This window comes from Xenopus laevis, chromosome 2S, assembly GCF_017654675.1.
Source record: "Xenopus laevis strain J_2021 chromosome 2S, Xenopus_laevis_v10.1, whole genome shotgun sequence".
Classification (NCBI taxonomy): Eukaryota; Metazoa; Chordata; class Amphibia; order Anura; family Pipidae; genus Xenopus; species Xenopus laevis.
In genome coordinates this window covers 162,908,762-162,931,491 of record NC_054374.1, presented here as the reverse complement: position 1 = coordinate 162,931,491, position 22,730 = coordinate 162,908,762, and the positions used below count along the sequence as shown (strand labels likewise).

General features: G+C 37.8%; 1 long non-coding RNA gene across 1 annotated transcript in view; it reads left to right on the top strand.

Moving 5' to 3' along the window:
- The window catches only part of LOC121400722, a 71,691-nt gene extending 53,382 nt beyond the window's left edge, over window positions 1–18,309 (top strand). The window contains exons 2-3 of the long non-coding RNA XR_005965936.1: window positions 3,571–3,716; window positions 18,223–18,309. This is a non-coding gene — a long non-coding RNA (uncharacterized LOC121400722). The remainder of the gene's footprint in view (window positions 1–3,570; window positions 3,717–18,222) is intronic.
- The last annotated feature ends 4,421 nt before the right edge of the window (window positions 18,310–22,730 follow it).

The window sequence follows — 22,730 nt, the reverse complement described above, 5'->3', positions numbered from 1 at the left end:
AGAAACACTGGGAGATAAAATAGTTTTTTTAAACCCCCATTGCTCCAGTCCCGATGATGAAAATTTGCACAAATAAAAGGGAGGGGATGGGAACGACAAACATCAGATGGCCTAGGGGTGCCCAATATGTAAATTCAGCCCATGCTGACTCACACCTGTAACAGATAGGGAAAAACTCACATGCCTGTGTCCTCGTCGCTTCTCAATTGTGCCCACTACCAAAATTGTGCCGGCTCCCTCAGCGGACATCATGTGTGAGGGATAAGGTAGTTTAAGGAAGCCAATCCACACTTATGGCGTTAAATAAAAATTTCCAGCTTTATTGGATCGTAAAATAACAAACAGGCATCTATAACAGATGTACTCCTACCCTATGACATGTTAGGTCACCTGACGCGTTTCATGCCTCTTTCTGGCACTTCATCTGATGAACTGACTCACACCTGCACCTGTTTACAGCCTGCTCTGCTCCCTGATATAACCCTGCTACTGAGGCTAGAGGCCTGTAGGGGAGTTATGGCAGAAGAAGTGGGGTCCGGAGGGGGGCCCCTGTGGTGGACCTGCCAACCTACCCAACTGTGACAAATACCAAACCCTTACAAAACCCAGTTACAAAAAACAAAGGGCACGTCACTCCTAGAAACCCTCAAATTTCTTCAACCCCCACCAAGAAAAAAACCCAGTACTAAATAAAATAAATCATTATTAAGGAATAAAAAAAAGATAACAAGGAAATTATCTGTCTCGGGTCCTCATGTATCTGCTTTAAGTAATTCCTTCAAATGATATATATATATATATATATATTTATATACACACATCAGGCAGATCAGAACGAATCAGTTCCAAATATTAAGTTGCTTACATCAGGGGGAATGTTTTAAGAAATTCTCCTGTTTTGGGCAGCAATATCCACCATTTTGATCGTATCCTCTGTTTAGCTGCCATACTTGCATATTTTTAACTGCATTTTATCTCATATTATTCCTCCTTTGGTTGACTGATTACAAACTACCATATACTTTTAAACTATCCCTATATTTTTATAGGGATAGTCTGTTCTGTTACTGTAAGCAGAAACTGCCATTAAATAGTTACAAACTACCATATACTTTTAAACTATCCCTATATTTTTTCCTGTAATAACAGTTTTATAGTTTTATAGGTTTCACTTCCCATCAAGACGTGACTCTTGTGCTGTTCTTTTCAATACAAATACCATTTAAAGCAGCGGCAACGAGTTCACCCCTGCAATTTAGAGCTGCTTTTAGACTAGCATATTATTTAAACTGTTCAAATTCCAAATTTGAATACTGTTCTGTTGAATTATATGTTAAAAGGATAAAGGGAGAAAATTCGGAAGTCATCCCAGTTCTATAAGTAGTGTTTTGTTCCCATTTTAACAGAGTTTTAGAATGTTTTACAACTGGTAACTATTTCATCAATGAGTCTGTTCTGTTACTGTAAGCAGAAACTGCCATTAAATAGTCAAAATTAAAAAAAAAAATCTTATTTTTCTATAAAATGCCCAAATCTGGGGCAAATGTATAAAACATTTGAAATTGTTTTTACGTGATTTTTTTTAAATACATTTTTTACAAACTAGAATTTTGAGATGTATTAGTTGAAGAGAATCTAAAACTTAAATGAACACATTTTGCACATAAAACCTGTCAAGCTATTATAGAAATCAGTAGGAGATGTGTTTTCAACATTTAAGTAATTTAAAATTTTCAAGATTGTGAAGCAAATCTTAATAGTAAAGTAAAAAAAATAGTGTAATGATGTGACTTTTGTTTGCCATCAAGTTTTTTTTCTGCAACATAATATGATCTAGTTTTTCCTGTGTGAGGTATTTAATAATTATGTTAACAATTGAGAAAAAAACTTGATACTGTTTAATCATAATTTTTTTCTTGATTAAACATTTAACATTGATCATTACTAAAAGATTGCAATCAATCATTAATGATCAATCTTTCTCTTAGCCGAACAATTTGCGAATTTCCCACGAAATGGCAAATAATTAGCGAAACGTGAATTTTGACGCTTGTGTCAATTATGACACTGCCGTCAATTTTGACGCCGGCGGTAAAGTCATTGGGCATCTGAATAATGTTGACGCGCAACGGTTTTGACGTGATCAACCTTTCCGATGCACGTCCAAAATGTTCATGGCAGTTCCGGGAAATGTATTCGCCGGCGACATGGAAATTCGCCGCAAATTCGGCCCTGGCGAAGTTATTCGCCCATCAATATTAGTGATCAATCTTCCTTTAAGGGACAATTGAGCTTTCAGGAAAGAGGATTCGATCAATAGTATCACCTTAGACAAGTCAATCTTTTGGAATGTGAGGGGCTGATACTTTAGAAGGCTTCAATCTTAAATCTTGATTTTAAACAATTCAATTTATATATTTCATTGAATCTGTAAGATAATTTGATCCATTTTTTAAAATTTTCTAGAAATTGAATTGAGAGGAACCTGCAGGACTTGCCATTGAACAGCACATAGTATTTCTATGTATCTGAAAGTAGAATTTGTATAGCTTAACTGGAAATGTTTTAGGGTTCTCCTTTGATCTGCCTTGACTTTGCTTAGTTACTTTCAGACACACCTCCAATGTAACTTGAGAAAGAACCACCATTTTTGGTTCCCCCTAAGAACAGTGGTCAGATGTGCAATGCAAACTAGGGTGGCAGAGGTCTTACTTGACAGGGACAATTGGGGGTTATGGCAAAATAAATATATGCAGCAGAAGCTCTGGGGCCTGGATCATTTTAGAAAATATAGAAATAGTGAAGTAAACCCCAAAAAATGATGGGCAAATTTGTCCCAACTTGCTTCACCGAAAAATTAGAGAATTGGTGAAATATTTGTGAATCGCAATGAAGTCATTGAGCGTCAAGGTAATTTTGACGCGCGGCAATTCGGACACCCACATCATTTTTTATATCTTGTCCAAATGCATTAAAGTCAATGGGCATCCGAATAATTTTGCCACGGGACAATTTTTATGTGCGCGGCTGTTCCCAACTTTTCTTGCCTCTAGTTTGCCTGTCTCCATCAGTATTCAAAACAGAGGCAGTAAATTATGGGAGCCATGTCCTGTCTGTCCCCTCCGTTCCGATGCCTATCTTGCTATGCTGATCATTCTGTTTATTCTGGCCCCACACATGTAGAAGGTTGTCCTGTAAGACCAGTTTTCCATTTCGGCTTTGGAACTTTTGTACCATAGCAGCTTATGGGGATTGGGTCATTTGTTTTGACAATTCATTATTTAAAAGCAATGATTTTGTGTTGCAGCCAGGTCCTCCATCAGAACAAAGATTGGGGCCTCCAAGACCAACACCATTGGGGCCCAATTCCATGGCCATTCCTTTCCAAAAAGCAAGAGGGACTTTGAGTCCAGATTGCTCTACCCTGCTGTTTAATGACAGACCTGTTGGCATGGGCTTCCTTATATACAATCCTGTAGTATACAGTATAATATGATGCTATAGATTAGCAATTCCATTTTAAAAGTTGGATGATAATCTATAATGCTTATTTTATGTCTGTCTTTCTAGACATACAAGAATGCTATGAGGTAACACTGCTAAATGCCCACAAAAACTATGAAGAAAAAGTAGCTGAACTGAACCATATAGCAGAGTTATGGGAGAAGAATAACTCATCATCTACTGGCCCGGAGAGCTTACAAAGAGCCTCAGAGGTACTGTTCTATGCTTGGTTCAGATATGTGCAATTATGTATATTTGTAAAGTCATTCCTATTGCCAACAGCGAGGTCTTGTACCAGTGACCAATAAAAACAACAACAACATTTTGGGAGGCTACAGGTTGGGGTGACTGACCTGGACTTTCTCTTATAGTGGACCCCGGAAGAACAACAAAAGGTAAGAACCTGAACAATAGGGCAATTTGGCAACAGTAGGACAATCTAGTATAAGTAAATCTAGAGCAACCCAATGACCTCTTTGGTTTATTGGAAGAGTTTATATGCTGAGGACTTGCTATACTTTCCAGTTGAACTAAAGAATTTGCTTAGATGATTAGTGAAACGTCTTCAGCAAATACTCAGCCAGTCCATTTGCTCTAGATTTTCTTCTACTAAATATACCATGACATGGATGAATAAAAATCTTCATAGATAACAGTAGGACAAAATGGCAACAGTAGGGCAAAGATGATGACAAACACTTTTTTGGGAAGTGTGATAAAGGACACACAATTTTCCCAGATCTAGGAATCCAAATTCTCCAATCAGAAGTTTGATGAACCTTGATGTCATGTCATCTTCTCCATTGTTGCATTCCTAGGGCAATTTTGATTCTTTCTGACACTCTCATCAACCCCTTTACTGATTGCCTTCCCTTTCCATCCATAATTGACATGAGTCTAGATCCAATGCTAGAGTTTCCTTGTTGCTCTCCCTGTGCTCTAGATGTGCCTTACTATATATCCACGCCTGATCATAGTGGAGTCACCTTCCTAGAGTAATGCAAATGAACAGAGGACTCAACCCTAAAGAGAAGAGGGACAATTACTGGTGAGCAGCCGTCCATGGGTAAAAGTTTGCTGACCAACCAAACTTCTCCTTTACAAAACTCAAAATCAGGCTACACCAATATATTTGGACATGTTCCAAATACTTGTGTTGACAACAAAATATCATAGCTAAAGTTATGAAGCAATGCATCCAAATGCTGTTAAATATTCATAAGTTTTAATAATATGGATTTTAATTAAAAACCTTAATTTGCTGTCATATTGAAGTGCATGTGCATAAATAATTTGTTGATTCATATTCATTAAATAGGTGCTGTGACTAGACAGGATGGCTTTCTGGTGCCTTGTAGAGACTGAATTAGAAGTCAACACACATATCCATGACAACTCAGGGTAACAAAAAACAGGATATTTGATTGTCGCAAGAAACAGGTTACACCCAAGGTCACATATGCATAAATTTTGATAAACAACAATAAGTATTTCGATGCTGTTGCTGTCGTGGTTTTCAGAAAGAGGGATTTAAGCTCCATGTTCAGGTCCTCCATTTGGTTAGGGCACCTTGTTACAAGGTTCCAGATACATTTTTTTTTAAAAATGTAGAATGTTTGCAAAGTTAACCCCACAGTCATTCTGTTGTTTAGTTGCCAGCTTGCCTTTTATGGTTGCCGGCTTGCTGTGAATTGTTAGTACATTGCTTGCCATTTGAATATGCTTTTGTTTTATATATAGACTCCACTATTCAGCACTTTTCCAGAAGTTGCTTTGCATTTAGTTCCAATAGACCTGTCAACATTCAGTTAGACACAGTGTCGGACTGGGGTTGTCTGGGCCCACCGGGGCTGCCGCATCAGGACCCCCTCTCTACGGGCCCCCTTCCACCCCCCTCCTGAGCTGGAAATCTTGCTCTGCCCCCCTGGAGGTCAGGAGTGCAGGCTGTGTGGAGTGGGTCTGGGGCCATGATGGCTGGTGGATCAAGGCCCTTGCCCCCAGCTCAGCCAGAAATCCCGCTTGGCCTCCCCTGCCACCTCCTGCGCCAGCATGTACTGGTGCACGTCAGGCGGGATTGGCGTTTTTGGAGCACAAGCTGTGTGAAGCAGGTCTGAGCACAAACAGGGTCGGACCGGAGCGGTGGGAGACCTGGAAAAAACCCGGTGAGCCCCACCGGCCCAGTCTGACCCTGGTTAGAAAAATAGGCTAATTTATACAGTTGCTCTGCCTTCGCTTCATCATTATCTCCAGGGTAATAGGGATAATAGCTGGGTTTTACAGGGTCCTCATTTTCCTTGCATCTCCATCCACCCTATGCGTTTCGTACCCCCCCAGGGTACTTAATCATGATAGCCCATGATTAAGTACCCTGGGGGGTATGAAACGGGTAGGGCAGATGGAGATGCAAGTATACATTTTTAACTTTGTAAAATAAAGATATATTTTTTAACTTTATACTTTTCTGGTCCTGTGGATCCATTTTGAGTGCCGGGCAGTCCTGTTCTTTCATTGATTTTTCTGGCGTGCCGCTCCCTAAAGCTGGGGGTCTGGGGCTGGTGCACCCGGACCACATCTACTACACTGTGAGATATTTACAATATATTCTGGGGCACCTTGTCTCTCTAAACATTGGAATCCTCATTTTCCTCTCTTGACACCTTCAATCGATCTTAGCGTTTTAGTTTTGCCTTTGATTTTTGTAATAATTTCAATAATCAGTTTTATCCATCTCATTGCGTCATCATTTCCCCAATTTTTTTTTCAATTCATTATACACGATATTAGGATTTTGCAGACCAATTGCTCTAAAATTTAAGAATACAGGTATAGGACCTGTTATCCAGAATGCTCGGGACCTGGGGTTTTCAAGATAACGGATATTTCTGTAATTTGGATCTTCATACTTCATTCAAGTCTACTAGAAAATCATATAAACATTAAATAAACCCAATAGGCTGGTTTTGCCTCCAATAAGGATTAATTATATCTTAGTTGGGATCAAGTACAAGCGACTGTTTTATTATTACATTTTTAAAAATTTGGATTTTTTGGATAAAATGGAGTCAGCAGCCAGACAGAATGTTCAGTTGCTATTGTTGAGTTGTTATATCAAAATGAAATTAAAAGACAGGTAAAAATGTGCTTTAAAGTTATATATAAAGTTATTTTATACCTGCTCTGTCAGGTATAGCAAGCATTCTGTTTTTGATTAGTGACGAGCGAATTTTTTTGGCATGTATGGTTTCGCTGATGACAAACAGTTTCATGGAATGGGCCAAAAATTTGTCACATGTGAAGTTTTAAAAATTTGCCACCTGTGAAGTTTTAAAAATTGTTGTGCGGTAGACAAAAATGTCATGTGGTAGACAAAAAAGTTGTGCGGTAGATAAACAAGTTGCAATAGACAAAAATGTCACCCATAGGGGTATATTTATCAAAGAGTGAAGTTCCGCCACTAGAGTGAAATTCCGCCACTCTCAATTCATTTCTATGGGATTTTTATAGGCGTATTTATTAAAGGGTGAACTTTCACTTTCACCCATTGATAAATACGCCTTTCAAAATCCCATAGAAATGAATTGAGAACTGCGGAATTTCACTCTAGTGGCGGAACTTCACTCTTTGATAAATTTACCCCTAGGGGCAAATTCACCATGAATCGAAGTTGCGCCAGGCGCAACTTCGCCGCTCTTCGCCAGGCGAATTTTCGCCAGCGCTCCGCAAATTCACTAAAATGCGAAGTTGCGCACAGGGGTAGCGAAAGGTTGCGGAGTTGCGCTAGCGTTGTTTCGCTATATAAAGCGAAGTTACGCTAGCGAAGGGTAATTTGCATACGGCGCGAAATTCAAATTTCAATGAAGGAACACGTATCTGCACTACAAATGGCTAGAAAACCTTCAAATCAGCCAATAAAAAATTTATTTTGCCCTACACATGTGCCCACTGTCTAGGTAAGTTGCCATGAGTCAGGAAATGTAGGGGGAGGAAGGGGAGCCCCAAAATTTTTTCGATCTTTTTCAGCCTATCACCCGTCATGTAGAAAACACGCCAGCGTATTTTGGGACTTAGAAAAAATTTTGACTTTTTTTTAAACAATCCCTATCTACTCTATTGCGCTTCGCCAGGTCTGAGGTGGCGAAGGAAGTCTAGCGTAAAAGGTAGCGTTCGCTACACTGCGCAAGTTAGTGAATTCGCGTAGTTTCGTCGCTAGCGAAGATTCGCCTGGCGTAAGGTTGCGAAGTAACACTAGCGAAACTACGCCAGCGTTCGTTAGTAAATTTGCGCAGTAGCGAAAATGGCCAACGCTAGCGAATTAACGCTAGCGTTCGGCGCTTCGCGCTTTAGTGAATTTGCCCCCTAGACTCTAATGTATTTTGCTACAAAAAAGTTCCCGCAACAAAAATTTCCCCTCTATCGATTCTAATATGTTTCTCAAATTTTCCCGTTTCACAGATTTTCTCGTAGTTTCTCTAATTTTTTCGGCAAAGCAAAATGGGACAGAGTCACTTATCACTATTGATGAATGTTATCGAATGTTGATGTCTACAATTGCACCACCGAAACATTGTTTAACTTCATTGCTTTAGATGATTTCATGTTGTGTTCTTTTATTTGCTTCTTGTGATCCAGGGCCTCTTCTCAAATCCTTGTACCAAGCGCAAATAAATGTATATTCATGCAGAAGACTGGCAGGAGGAAATCATTAGGTTGTCTTCTTTTATGCTGTTTTCTAATTGCTGCTCATTATGTTTAATGCTAAAAAAAGCCTGTTTTCTTTCTGATGTGCAGTCAATCAGATAACTCCGGTGTGAATTAATATTCTGAAGAGTATGGTCAGGCAATTAGACATACACTAATAATATCGTCACACAGACTTATTTCGCTTCTTGTTTTTAGTTCTTATCAGTCTGTTTGTTGATATGTGGCATTTATTCCTTCCCTGTTGAGGAAATGTACTTGCAGATAGTGATGCTTGGGAAATTTAAGGTAAACCTTAAAAAATGTCTGGGAAATTTCAACTGCCATTGTGAGACATGGCTGGGATGGCTGACCAGTAAGACAGGAGATCTCATGGTACAGCTTTAGTTGGTTCTGTAGTTTACCCAGTCACTTGACCTGCCAGATCTATGTCTCACCTACCCTACTTTCATGGTACTGTTTTAGTTGGACCTCTAGTCTAGCCAGTCACTTGACACTGCCAGCTCTAAGGCTCACCTTGATAAAGGGTATCAACCCGAGTCTGCTGGAGTTCTCCTTCGTTTACTATTTTGATTTACTTGCTCACCTACCCTCATGGTACATCTTAAGTTGGACGTCAAGTCTACACATTCACTTGACTCTTCCAGCTCCATGGCTCACCTGCCTTACACTCATGGTAAGGATAAAGTTGAACCTCTAGTCTACCCTGTCACCTGACCCTACCAGCTCCATGGCTTACCTACCCTACACTATGCCAATGCAAGGGTTTAAAACCCAACATTCTATGGTATGCTGTTGAACATAGCCCTCCATTAGCACAGTGAGGTACAAGTAAAACATTAGGGACCCTCCATGACTTGACATGACTGGACAGATATATTTATCAAAGCAGATCAATGTGTCAATCTATAAGAATCTGTTTTAACAAAGGTGGTGAAACTAACATTTCATCTTCCAGTTTTACTATAAAAATATGTTAAAGTTCAGATACTGGAGTTTGGGGAGTGCTAGGGGCTACTTTTGACCAAGGTAAGGCAACACTATTGAGGCCTTGCCTCAAAATGTAATTCTAGTTAATATTCCAATTGTAAAATATTCAGTGATTTTAGTGTCTCTTAAATCTACTAGTGAAAGCAGTGTCTGTCTATTTCTATTGTATGTAGACTCCTCACTGTAGTTCTCCTCAAACTGATTCCCACAATACATGGCATTAGGGTTGCCAGCTGTTTGGTTTTGACCCGGACATCCTGGTAATTTTGAAGATCAAAACTACCTGCCCGGTTTTCCAAATTAGGAAAAAACTGGGCAGGATTCCCTTTGATTGACATAACCCCGTCCCCGACGTCACAATCCACACCCTCCATGGCCCAGCCCTGTCCCCTCTGCATCACATCCCTCCCCCTCTGTGTCATAGCCCCGCCCCCTGCCCAGTCTGCATAGCCATAAAAGGTGGCAACCCTACATTGCATGCTTCTTTGCAAGTCTGTTAATCACAAAAACAATGCTAGACTTCATGGGAAAGCTAATTTGTGCTACATTGTTTCAACAGTCAGGAGAAGCAAATAAAAAAGGACAGACAGATGCTGCTTTCAATAGCAATTACTGTACATGTACAAAATCTTAATTAATTTATGTTGGAAAGTTGATGAAAGAGTCTCAACAGTCAGGAGACATCATGGTGGACCCCTAATGAGAGAATAAAAAAGTAAAGGAAAAAATAATAGGAAAGGTGATGAGAGACTGAAACATAAAGATGAAAAGAAGAAATTGGAGTCATGAAGACCAGAAACAGGAGATATGTTGGAAATATGAAAACTATAGGGAAAACCTAACATCTGGGGTAAAGGGATGGAAGGAGAGAAATACCAAAAGGGTAAAGGAGACAGAGAAGGTGGAACAGGAAGAGAAAGATAGAACCGTAGTGAGGGTAGATATGAAGGTCATCAGTAGTTGATCCTGATCTTGAACCCATTCCATGTTTATATGAGAACAATGAACATAAAACACTAATGTGTTAACAAAGCAAAATATGAAAAATGGCTTCAGGGCGACTGACATTTCTAGAGGCTATTATGGATTTAAGGGTCAACTTTCAATTTGGAACGGCTGGATCATATAAATAAAAGATTTTTAAAAGACCTGTCCTATAGAAATATTGAAGAATGTATAGGTGGCACTGCACCTCTAAAGTTAGCATCTCCTCAGCACTGGAATGCCACAGGTATTGCCCATTACTGGTCTAGGCTTGATTCTTGGATATTTGATTAACATGGTGGCCTATGAGCACTAGGGCAGCTGTTGGACTTTTCAATCCAATTACCACTTAGTAGCCACCCCTTGCTTAGGGCCTTTCAAGGTTAAAGAATCAGATACAGGTATGGAATCTATTATCCAGAAACCCATTATCCAGGAAGCACTGAATTACGGAAAGGCCGTCTCCCATAGACTCCATTTTATCCAAATAATCCATATTTTTAAGAATTATTTAATTGTTCTCTGTAATAATAAAACAGTAGCTTGTACTTGATCCAAACAAAGATATAATTAATCCTTATTGGAAGCAAAACCTATTTAGTTTATTTAACGTTTACATGATTTTCTAGTAGACTTAAGGTGGCCGCTCGTTTGTCCACATATCTGCTCAATATGTCCATATTGAATTGGCCGATATCAGACTGATCCGAACTTAAGCCCAAAGAACAGATCATAATGCAGAAGAACGGGCGGTCGGATCTCGGGACCGCATACAGGCAGAGATGCGGCCGCAATCCGACGGGATTTTTTAACCCGCCCGATCGAGATCTGTCCGACTTTCAGTCAGATATCGATCAGGAAAGCCCGTTGGTTGGCCCGTCACACGGGCCAATAAGCTGCCGACTCGATCTGTCGGCAGCTTTAAGGTATGGAGATCCAAATTACTGAAAGATCTGTTATCCGGAAAGTCCCAGGTCCTGAGCATTCTGGATAACAGGTCCCATACCTGTAGAGGAAAAAGCACATAGCACAGCTAATCAGGTTGCACTGCCAATCTCGCCTTAAAGGGGAACTAAAGTCTAAAATAGAACAATGCTAGAAACACTGTATTTTGTATGCTAAATATAAACATAAACTTACTGCGCCAGAAGCCCTATTGAGTAATCAGGGGCCACAGGTATTGCCCATTTATGGTCTAGGGTTGATTTTGACTTGGGCATTTGAGTAACATGGTTGCCTTTGAGCACTAGGGCAGCTATTGGAGTTTCCAATCCAATTAACACTTAGTAGCCAGGCTTTTTATGGGATCCATTATCCAGAAAGCTCCAAATTACAGAAAGGCCATCTTCCATAGACTTCACTTTATCCAAATAATCCAAATTATTAAAACATTATTTCCTTTTACTCTGTAATAATAAAACAATAGCATCTACTTGATCCCAACTGAGACATAATTAATCCTTATTGGGTTTATTTAATGTTTATATGATTTTCTAGTAGACTTAAGGTATGGAGATCCAAATTACAGAAAGATCTGTTATCCGGAAAGCCCCAGATCCTGAGCATTCTGGATGACAGATCCCATACATATAGAGGAAAAAGCACATAGCACAGCTAATCAGGTTTCACTACCAATCTCGCCTTAACTGACCTTAAAACTGGGCTTTCTGGTGTATAGGAATTACCTGATCTGACCTGATCTGCTGAATATATCAAAATAACTGAAGAATTATCACACCAGCGAGTAAAAAAATCTGCTTTAAATAACATGAATAAAATTCACCTCACAATGCCTTGTTTAAAAAAAAAAAAAAAAGTTGAGGTTTCTTCTTCCCTGAATGAACAGTTACTTTTTAAGTAACATATAACTACTGGGAAACAATAGTGAAGAAGGAACTCAGTTGCCATGGAAACAAGGGGGATTCTGGATTTCTGACAGTTTGGAAGCTGACATACTTTTGTCTCAAGTACAAATTATTTGTTTCTACCTTATTATTACAGCACACCCCATAGAGTTTGAGAGAGATTGTCCCACGTGGCGTAACTCGTGAACATCTTCAGATCAGTTCATTGTACCTCTAGTCAACGCTACTCTCATTAAACTCACTAAAAACTTTGTTACAGATACATGCGTGTATGTATGTGTAAGTGTTTGTGGGTTTTAGCACCGCTAGCCTTTTGGGGGGGGGGTTTAAGAAAAATTCCTCCTGAAAGGGCAACTAAAGTCTAAAATAGAATAAGGCTAAAAATGCTGTATTTTGTATACTTAACATAAACATGAACTTACTGCACCACAAGCCTAATCAAACAAATGATTTATGCTTTCAAAGTTGGCCACAGGGGGTCACCATCTTGAACTTTGTTATACATCTTTGCAAGACCAAGACTGTGCACATGCTCAGTGTAGTCTGGGCTGCTTAGGGATCATCATAAATTATCAAAACAGCACAAGTCAAATAATATCTGCCAGAAGCCGATACATCAAGACTGATTAATAATCAGAATATACAGACTGCACTGGGTCCTGTGTTGTCATGTAATCTAATGTAGATTTTATAGTTTTTATATTGTTTAATACAAACTTTCTCCAACTCTGCAGAACCAGTGGCTGCAGCAAAATAATCCTCCAAATAGAATCCCAGTTTTTTTAAATCTGGCTCCATGATCTTTGTCCCTGCAGCTGGAGTTGGAAATAGTAAAGGGGATGTAAAGGCCAAAAATAAAATCCAATACAAATCTCGACACAGTCGCCGACTGCTCTACAGGGAAACAAACAAAGCTGCTTGAGTTCTGCAGGGCTGGGAAGTAAGACGGGGCTCCCCCTGCTGTTCATAAGTATGATTGTTTCCCTGCAGAGCAGTTAGGGACCGTCTGACAATTCCTATCCACAGCAGTAAATGAAGGGAGAATTTCACTGCATACAGTCAGGTTTCTTATAAAAAATGGTACCCATTTTTTAATTAAAGTGTATTGGAGGTAGGTTTCTTTTTCATTAAAGAAAGTAAAAACGGGATTTTATTTTTTTGCCTTTACATGCCTTATAATTTACTTTATTAAAAATGTGTACAAATACAGTTTATTTAATGTTTAACACTTTTTTCATTCCTGGCAGTCAGGAAGGTTTTTTAACGAGCTGGCACATCTGTTAAACTAGAAGAATGTGTAAATTCCCCAAATGTGCTCTATAGTAATACATTCCTTCACTGGGGTGTTCAAGATCAACAGCAATTCTGGTCTTTAACACCCTACTGAATTAACAATTTAAATGGATGGTCTCCAGTCTCCACTGGTCTAAATCCATCAATTAAGTGCAGTAACCCATTGTAATAAGTTAGCAGTTAGCTTTTAATCAATCGGATACAGGCAGAATACAGAAAATACCTGTACCAAACTTATATTGCCAGGTTAGTAAATAAGCCTCAATGAGCCAAAGATTATCTGTGATCCAAAGATCTGATCCTTCCAGTTCCCAGGCTCCAAACCTTTGATTTTGAACAGGGTCCTTTTTAATTGCAAGTAAGGGTATGGATCTGTTAACTGGAAACCCATTATTCAGAAAGCTCCAAAAGGTATAAGCCATCTCCCATAGACTCCGTTTTATCCAAATAATCCACAGTATTTCCTTTTTCTCTGTAATAATAAAACAGTAACTTGTACAGGTATAGGATCCCTAATCCGGAAACCCGATATCCAGAAAACCCCAAATTACAGAATGGCTGTCTCCCATAGACTCCATTTTATCTAAATAATCCAAATTTTTAAAAATGATTACCTTTTTCTCTGTAATAATAAAACAGTAGCTTGTACTTGATCCCAAGTAAAATATAATTAATCCCTATTGGAAGCAAAACCAGCCTATTGGGTTTATTTAATGTTTAAATGTATTTCTAATAGACTTAAGGCATGAAGACCCAAATTACGGAAAGATCCATTATCTGGAAAACCCCAGGTCCCGAGCATTCTGGATAGCAGGTCCCATACCTGTACTTGATCCCAACTAAGATATAATTAATCCTTATTGGTAGCAAAACCAGCCTATTGGGTTTATTTAATGTTTAGATCTTTTTTTAGTAGACTTAAGGTATGACGGAAAGATCCATTATCTGGAAAACCCCAGGTCCTGAGCATTGTGGATAACAGGTCCCATACCTGTATTCCAGAAAACCTAGCTCTTCCCTTTGGCTCACTACATCTGCTCTTCCAAATGCTTCCAAATGCAACTATGCTGGGTTAATTGCAATGAATACTGAGAGCTGGAGGCAGGACTGTGAATTACTACTTAACATATATACCTGTCAGTATATTCCCCTTGTAAGAAAGAAATCTTATAAAAACAAAACTATTATGTTTTTATAGGGAGGCTGAATTTGAGGTTGGGAAGAAAAAAACTGCATTTTAAGGCATTCAATTTAGCTGAGACTTATTAAGTACAAAGAGGTCAATAAAACATATACAAATTTCGACAAGCTGAAATAGAGAATAAAAAGGCATTGCAGCAAGATTAAAATACATGCAAAATAATTTTTTTTTTTACATTTTTCTCTAAGTAGTAAAAACATTATGCAAGAAGGGATGGAACACAAAATTCAAATATTTGCAAGATTTTTTAAATTCTAATGAACTCAAAAAAGCTAATGTAAAAAATAAAAGGGAAAGAAATAATAAAAACCAAAATAAACCAAAACTTGGTTTTACAGATTTAAACGTTATATGTAGAACTATCAGATTTGTAATATCCCTAAGATTTCAATTTCATGACTAGAATCAATTTGTTGGAAGAAAACAGACCAGTTATCTAAAAATCTGCGCTTTAAATGAGGGTTATTTATTTTTATCCATAACGCTTCCTGCCAACATAATTGATCTGTGATAAAACATCTGTCAGGGAGGGGGAAGCTTCTGAGAGCCAATATAGAAGAAGAGTTTTCTTTGTAGCAGCAACGAAACGAAGGATCAAGTTATTTAAATCCTTAGTATTGGGTTTATACTGGTTTATTCCAGAAATAAAAGGGGAGCTAATATTTAAGAGACCATAAGCCGCATATCTTTAACTTCAAACTAAGAAAATCCTTTAGTCTTTGCCAGACCAACTCAACTTGGGGACAACTCCATAAGTAATGGAACAAATCCACATTTTCATGTTTACATTTCGGGAACCATTACCCTTACAAATAGCTTCCCATAACCCAGATGGATCAGTCTGAAGTCATTTTCAATGGGTCTACCAACTATCAAAAATTTTTTAAATGAAAAAAAAATTACTTAAATGTTATCTTCTACATGAAGGCATTAGCTGAAAGGTGCCATATTTTTACATTTCACTCAAAAAGAGTTCTTAAAGCTCATAATTTGCATTTGTGTGTTTTAGAGCAAAAATCGAATCACTGTAAAGATTTTAATTAGAACATTGATAAATCAGTTGATTGAGAGCAGGGAAAATGCAATTTGTGATAAGAAGCCCAGCTGGAGTATATTTTGGACAGTAAGGCAACTGGCCAAACCTGAATTTAAATTTTTTGCACATATCATAAAAAATTATGGTTTTCCTATATTTCCATAAAGCTCAAAAATTTTAAATGTATTAAGTGAAAAAACCACAAAAGCCTTTAATGTTAAACTTCACCAAGTAAAAGTTGTACTACATAGGTTCTGTAGAAGTCAATGGGAGGTGCGCTGATCCTATTGGACCATTTTAAAATCAGAATTTTAGAAGTTTTCAGATTTCTTTTAACCATGAATTATCCAAAAAACTAATTTTAGAGTTTTTTCAAGATATTTGTATTGTTTTGGATCATTCAGCTCTTTTTTTTAGTTTGTTTTTTTTATAATCAGAACTTTTAATAAATTCAACGACAATAATCATTGTTTTAGAGTTAAGTCGTGGTTTCAAAAACCGCTAAAATAACTTAATTTCGATCTTCAATAAATACGCCTTCACATGTTGTACTCTCTAAAAAAAGACGTGTCTATTATAAATACTGTATGAATGGAACGTGAAAGTTGATCAGGGTTTATTTCAGTTTGTGAAACTGGCCACTTAACAGCCAAATATTTAAGAGGATAGTTTAAAATATGAGATCAAGCCAGGGTTTTCAATAAATTCAACCATACAGTAGATTGAGCCAACCAAATACACTTTTGGTAGGGACACCCTCTTAATAAGCATCTACAAGAAATTGTCCAGAGTCTTTAAATCAAGCCTAATATTCAGGTCAAACCAAGTTAATAAATTGCTACAGACACAACCTTTAATGAGCAAGGGTTGATTATTTTTAGGAAAAAAAAAGAATAAGCATGTCTCAATTTTTTCCATAAAAGTTGTTGTCACAGGTGGATCACAGGTGAGTGGTTGGCAGGTGGGAGCCTAAGTGCTTGGTAACACGGTGACTCCATGTTTGGTGTTAGAAGAACCAGAATACGGAAATGTGCTCAGAACATGATTTAATAGGAAATGTGAACAGATGACACTGATGAGGTAGAAAACAAATGAGAATAGAGAATACAACCTGAAGATACATCTGTATAACAGGCCATAGGTCAGAGGCAGACTTGAATGAGGAACGAGCAGGAACTAGGAACTAACAGGACTGAGAAACAAGCAGGAACAAGGAACTAACAGGACAGGAACAAGCAGAAACAAGGAACTAACAGGACTGAGGAATGAGCAGGAACAAGGAACTAACAGGACTGAGGAACAAGCAGGAACAAGGAACTAACAGGACTGAGAAACAAGCAGGAACAAGGAACTTACTTGACTGAGGAACAAGCAGGAACAAGGAACTAACAGGACTGAGAAACAAGCAGGAACAAGGAACTAACAGGACAGGAACAAGCAGAAACAAGGAACTAACAGGATTGAGGAATGAGCAGGAACAAGGAACTAACAGGACTGAGGAACAAGCAGGAACAAGGAACTAACAGGACTGAAGAACAAGCAGGAACAAGGAACTAACAGGACTGAGGAACAAGCAGGAACAAGAAACTTTCTTGACTGAGGAACAAGGAACTAACAGGACTGAGGAACAAGCAGGAAAAAGGAACTAACAGGACTGAGGAACGAGCAGGAAAAAGGAACTAACAGGACTGAGGAACAAGCAGAAACAAGGAACTTTCTTGACTGAGGAACAAGGAACTAACAGGACTGAAGAACAAGCAGGAACAAGGAAATAACAGGACCGAGGAACAAGCAGGAACAAGAAAAAAATAAATAAAATAGCCAATATATTTGAATGATGTTCAGGGAAGATTTACATTTTTGGGTTAATAATTCTGTTGCTCCAAAAACCTTATAAAATAGCTTAAATGTTGATAATAGACCTCACATTGTAGCTCACCAGGCTTTAGTTTCTCAGTGTTTTAATTGACAAATTAGAGTTTTTCTTTTTCAATTGATAAGTCTTAAAAATTCAAGTTCAGAAAATTCAAATTGTAAAAAATGGGACATTTAGGAAAAAATATCATGAATTTAAACAAATTTGCCCCCAAGCCATACATTTATAAACTATATATATTATGGGGGTTAATTATGCAATTTTTCCCAGCCTCTGCAAAAACAAAAAGACACAATTTATTCACGATTTATTATGCCCCGAAGCTGTTCCATGTCCAAATCCAAAAATATTCCATATAAAACCTGCCGAATTCAATGAAAAAAATAAAAAGTCAATGGCAGATGTCCCCTTAACCATTTTGAAGATGTTTTAACCCTCACAAAATGTTCAGTGTTTTGGGGGTTTGATCCTGGTTTTCCAGCGAAAACTCAATTTTTTGTGTTTTTTCCCAGTCCTATGTTTTTTTCTATTGATAAATAAGTGCAAATCGTGGATTCTAGTTTTTTTTATTTAAATTACCCCCTATATGTGCCTAATCAAATGAATACTTTCACAGGATTAGTATTATTAAGGTTTTATTGTGCTTAAGTGTTTACATTTCAGGATTTGTCATTTCCAAGATGAGGTTCAGCATTAATTCCCAAGTACAGTCTATTAAGTGCTAACAATTCTATGTTATTATATGAAGAAAAATATATTTGTGTTTTATTTCTAGCTTGAGGCTCTCAATGGCTCCAATGGATATACAACAAGCGATGAGCCGAATACGGACAATCACTCCTTGGATACAACTGCTGTTAACAGGAAGGTACAAGATATATTTTATTACTTTCCAGATACCAGAAGGGCATGTGCTGACCTCCGTTCATGGAAACTTTGTGACACTTTTGGTGCTTTAATGTTCTTTGTTGATTTCAGTAGAAGTCAGTAGCGATCCTAGAGGGGGCGGGCCCTGGTGCGTAACGCGCAGCCGGGCCCCGCCCCCTCCGTACGGCCGCATTTGGCCGCATTTGTTAGTGGCGCACGGACTGCCGGGGGGCCCTGAGGGGTGCGGGCCTTGGCCTGCTCGCACCCCCTGCTCCCCCGGTAGTTCCGCCACTGGTAGAAGTGGATTGGCTAGTGGAAATATATTTCTAACTGTCTACAAACATGGTTCAATGGGGCAAATCGACTAAAGAGCGCATTTTTGCATCAGAAGGCTTCGCCACACTTCGTACCACGTTGTCAGACATTAATTAGAAGCGTGTACGCTAATTCATCAAAATGCAAAGTTATGACTTGGCAGTTGAACGCTGGAAAAGTTTTGCGAGCATTTCATAGTGAACCTTGACTAATGTTCATTTCTGCCTAGCGAAACCTCAATAGTACCCTTATGGTTAGGTTAATTTGAATAAAGAGGGTACATATAGGTCATATCTATGTCTTTATTAGAGATGTTGGTACAAATGCTTGAAGTGGCCACTGAATATTACAAATGTCCAAGAAAGCAAAATAAAGACAAAAGAGATCCTCTAATGTAATAGACATGAGCCCACCCTAAAACAAATGTGGCATGCCCCTCAAATGGTTAAAAAAAATACTAAAACATAAATATTTCATAGTTACAACTTTTAAACACAATCTCACTTTAAAATATGAAAAAATCGCCAGCTTTTTTATAAATTGTAATAACTTTTCGGGATACAGGAAATGACGTCACTGACATAAGATTGAGGAGGATGTTGCTTAATCTTATCAGTTTGGCAGGTATAATCTGGAGAAGGAAACACTGTGAAAGGGGTAACATAATGGAAAATTCGCACTGAATTTGTGGAGTAGCGATTGTTCGCCTGAGTGAAGATTCACCTTGCGAAAGGGATCAACTTGTCCTGTATGCCTGTTAGTGAATTAGTGATGTCCCTGTGGATGGTATTTCTTTTGAAGTTTCGCTAACGATGCCCATTTTGCCCTTTTCTAAATTTGCCTGTAAATCTTTACATCTCTGTGCTGGAACACAAACATGATGGAACCACCATAGTAGCTGAGCCAACACAACCAACTTTTACTGGACTTATCTTTCAACTTCACCATTGTTCTTCACAAATTTACCAGTTCACATTTCCTCCTCAGAACTTACATTCAATTAAACCCTTTTCGATGTTTTGGGGTTTATTTTAGGGATGTTCCAAATCTATTACTAAATAGTGAAGCCTTCACTAAAGATTCGGCCTAATAGCAGACCCTAGTTTAGCATATTCAAAGTCAAGTATAAAAGTTGTCTAATTTCTTGACAAAAAAGATTTGCTTTCAGTTGTGCTAAGCTTTAAATTTAAGGATAACATGCACACCTGGTTTTGTAGCTACAGTGTAAAAATGCAGTCAAGAGAATGATTTTGCAGTTTTATTTGGTGTTGCCATTTGTGCAACTGTACATAAGTCCAATAAAACAGATCTAATTTAGTTCTCAGTTTTTAGGTGATAACATTTTTGAGAAAAAATTGATTAAGTGGCTGATTTATAAAAAATCTAAGCTTATGTTGTTTCATGATTTGAGAAAAAAGTGAAAAAAACTTGAATATACTCATGAATACCCTTCGGAACCTCAAATAGTCGCGGTTCAATAGAAGTAAATGGGATCTTTCACTAACAATTATTATTTATTTATTGAAAACATTCCAGTTTTTTTTTTGCCTCGTTGAAAATGAATGGAACAATGTGATCTTAGGTATCATGTGACTATTTTTTGGCAAACAAACATGCAGAATATTTAATTGTGGTTTTTTTTTATTTACCTGAATTTTTATGAATCTGCCCCTAAATGTGTGGAATATTTGGTTTTGTAAATGTGACATGCAAATTAATGTATACAATTTTGTTGAAGATAAAAATAATGCTGATTTATTTTTAAATACTGTGTTTGAAATTATAGTATATTTCTGCTTAAAATATCTGAGTGATTTTATAAATGCGTGAAAAACATTTTTTTTGGCAGTTTTGCCCCCTTATCAATTTGCTCCTTGGACAAACCATAGATTATAGTACAGTATGCTGGATATATACTTTGCATTGATATTTGGGAGTTGATATTGGGCCTGATTCACTTGAATGATTGTGTCATCACTCTGCTACCTTATGTCAGCACCCTACTGTCATAATTTTTGGGCTGGTAAAAGACATTGATAAAACGTGGAAACCCTTTTCCTGAAAAAAAAAAAGACACAGACATGACTTTAATTGTCTGACTTTTAAAGTTTCTTTAATTTAATCAATATATAGATGTATGGGGTAATGTAAACTAAGAATTTAACTGATACCTACTGATTGGCGCCTATGAGTTTCTAAGGGTTTGTAAACTCATTGAGGCAAATTTATTTTGAATTCAAGTTTTTTTTTTTACAGTTGCAATTTTATTTCTTTTTTATCCATTTGTTAACACATTTAGGGGGTTGTTTACTAACTCTGGTCGGACTTTTTTGGCAAAATTCAAATTTTTCATTTTTATTGTATTTTTTATTGATTTTTCTAGATTTATTAAAGCCATATGCATCAAAAATCCAAAATCCAAAAATTCACCATCTCAGACCTGCCAAGGTTGTGTATAAGTCAATGGCAAAGGTCCCTATCACAGTGGCATTACTACTGGGGGAGCAGGGGGTGCAATCGCACCAGGGCCAGCTACCCCTCGGGGCCCGCCAGACGCAGCGCCACAACAAACGCTGTGAGGAAGCCTTGCAGATCCTGCACCCGGGCATGGAAGAGGGTAGTTATGTTACTGCCGTATCCTATTTTAGAGGAAAAAATCGCACAATTCGGGTTTTCGCTTGATTTAATCGAGTTGTTACTTGAACCAATTAAATCAAGTTTTTTCTATATAATAAATAAAGTCAAATTGTGGATTCTAGTTTGGTTGGACTTTTTTTATTTAAAGGAGAAGGAAAGCTCCAAGACAGTTTATTGCCAACAGATTAGCCACAATAGTGCAAGCTAGAACGCTATATTTATTCTGCAGAATGCTTTACCATACCTGAGTAAACAGCTCTAGACACTGACTCTGTTTGTTTAGGATAGAAGCTGCTATATTAGCTTGGTGTGACATCACTTCCTGCCTGAGTCTCTCCCTGCTCAATCATAGCTCTGGGCTCAGATTACAGCAGGGATGGGAGGAGGGAGGGGGAGAGGAGCAAACTGAGCATGCTCAAGCCCTAGCCCTGGAGGTTTAAGATGAAAACAGGAAGTCTGATACAGAAGCCCATGAGTACACAATAGAAGGAAAGAAATGTGCTGTTTCTTTTGACAGAGGACTCAGAGCAGCATTACTTTGAGGGTTTACTGGTGTATTTATATAGACCTTTCTGATAAAGCTTACTTAATTTTAGCTTTTCCTTCTCCTTTAAAAAATCAGCTTGAACGTGACAATATATCTACCATGGACTTATATTGAAGCTCGCCAGATTTTAGCTACAAATTAATTTTTTTCATTCTAATTTTCAAGATTTTTATATTCACTTGATAAATCAATAAATCTTGAAATGGAACAAAAAATGTGATTAGTGGTGTAAAAGCTAGAAAATTGAATGGTGGCACCCATTGGCCTCTTTGAAAGCCACAAATGATACAGATACCTCAAAAATGAAAATAATTTGGGCCTATTTCTCTTATCTACTGCATTTTTTTTCTAATTTCTTCAATTTCACATCATAATTGTAATAAAAGAATAACTGATTTTTATCAAGCAGGTAGGCTGTTGTAGGTGCTATTGTTTCCTGCTGGCACTGGAATGTGTTAATTTTCTCCTTTCTGAGATACTTTTTACATGAATTTTTTTTTACAGTGGGAAATTTATGTTTGTTACCATGGCAACAAGCAAAATTCTGAATGATCAGTGTAAGATGGGCTGTACAGTTTGCTTCTGGTATAGTACAAGTGAATGAAATGTGCTCTTCTAGCTGACAGCTTGGCAGGATGAGTTACAAATCATTGACTTTTAAAAGTTAATCTTAAATGTAGTCATTGGAACATTTGGTTGTCGCTATTTGTCTCTCTTGCATAGATTACTGGTCATGTGCAATAACTAAAACATAAACTTTTTTGGGATATCATACTGCTAAGTAAGTGAATTGCAGACTACACCTAATGCGGAAGTTTCTTTCTGTGTTAAGGCGTGTTTTGCTTGCCCGCATATAAGATAAAACTTGGTGTGAGTCATACTGTTATATTTCCAGGGGTACCCAGATCACAAATAAG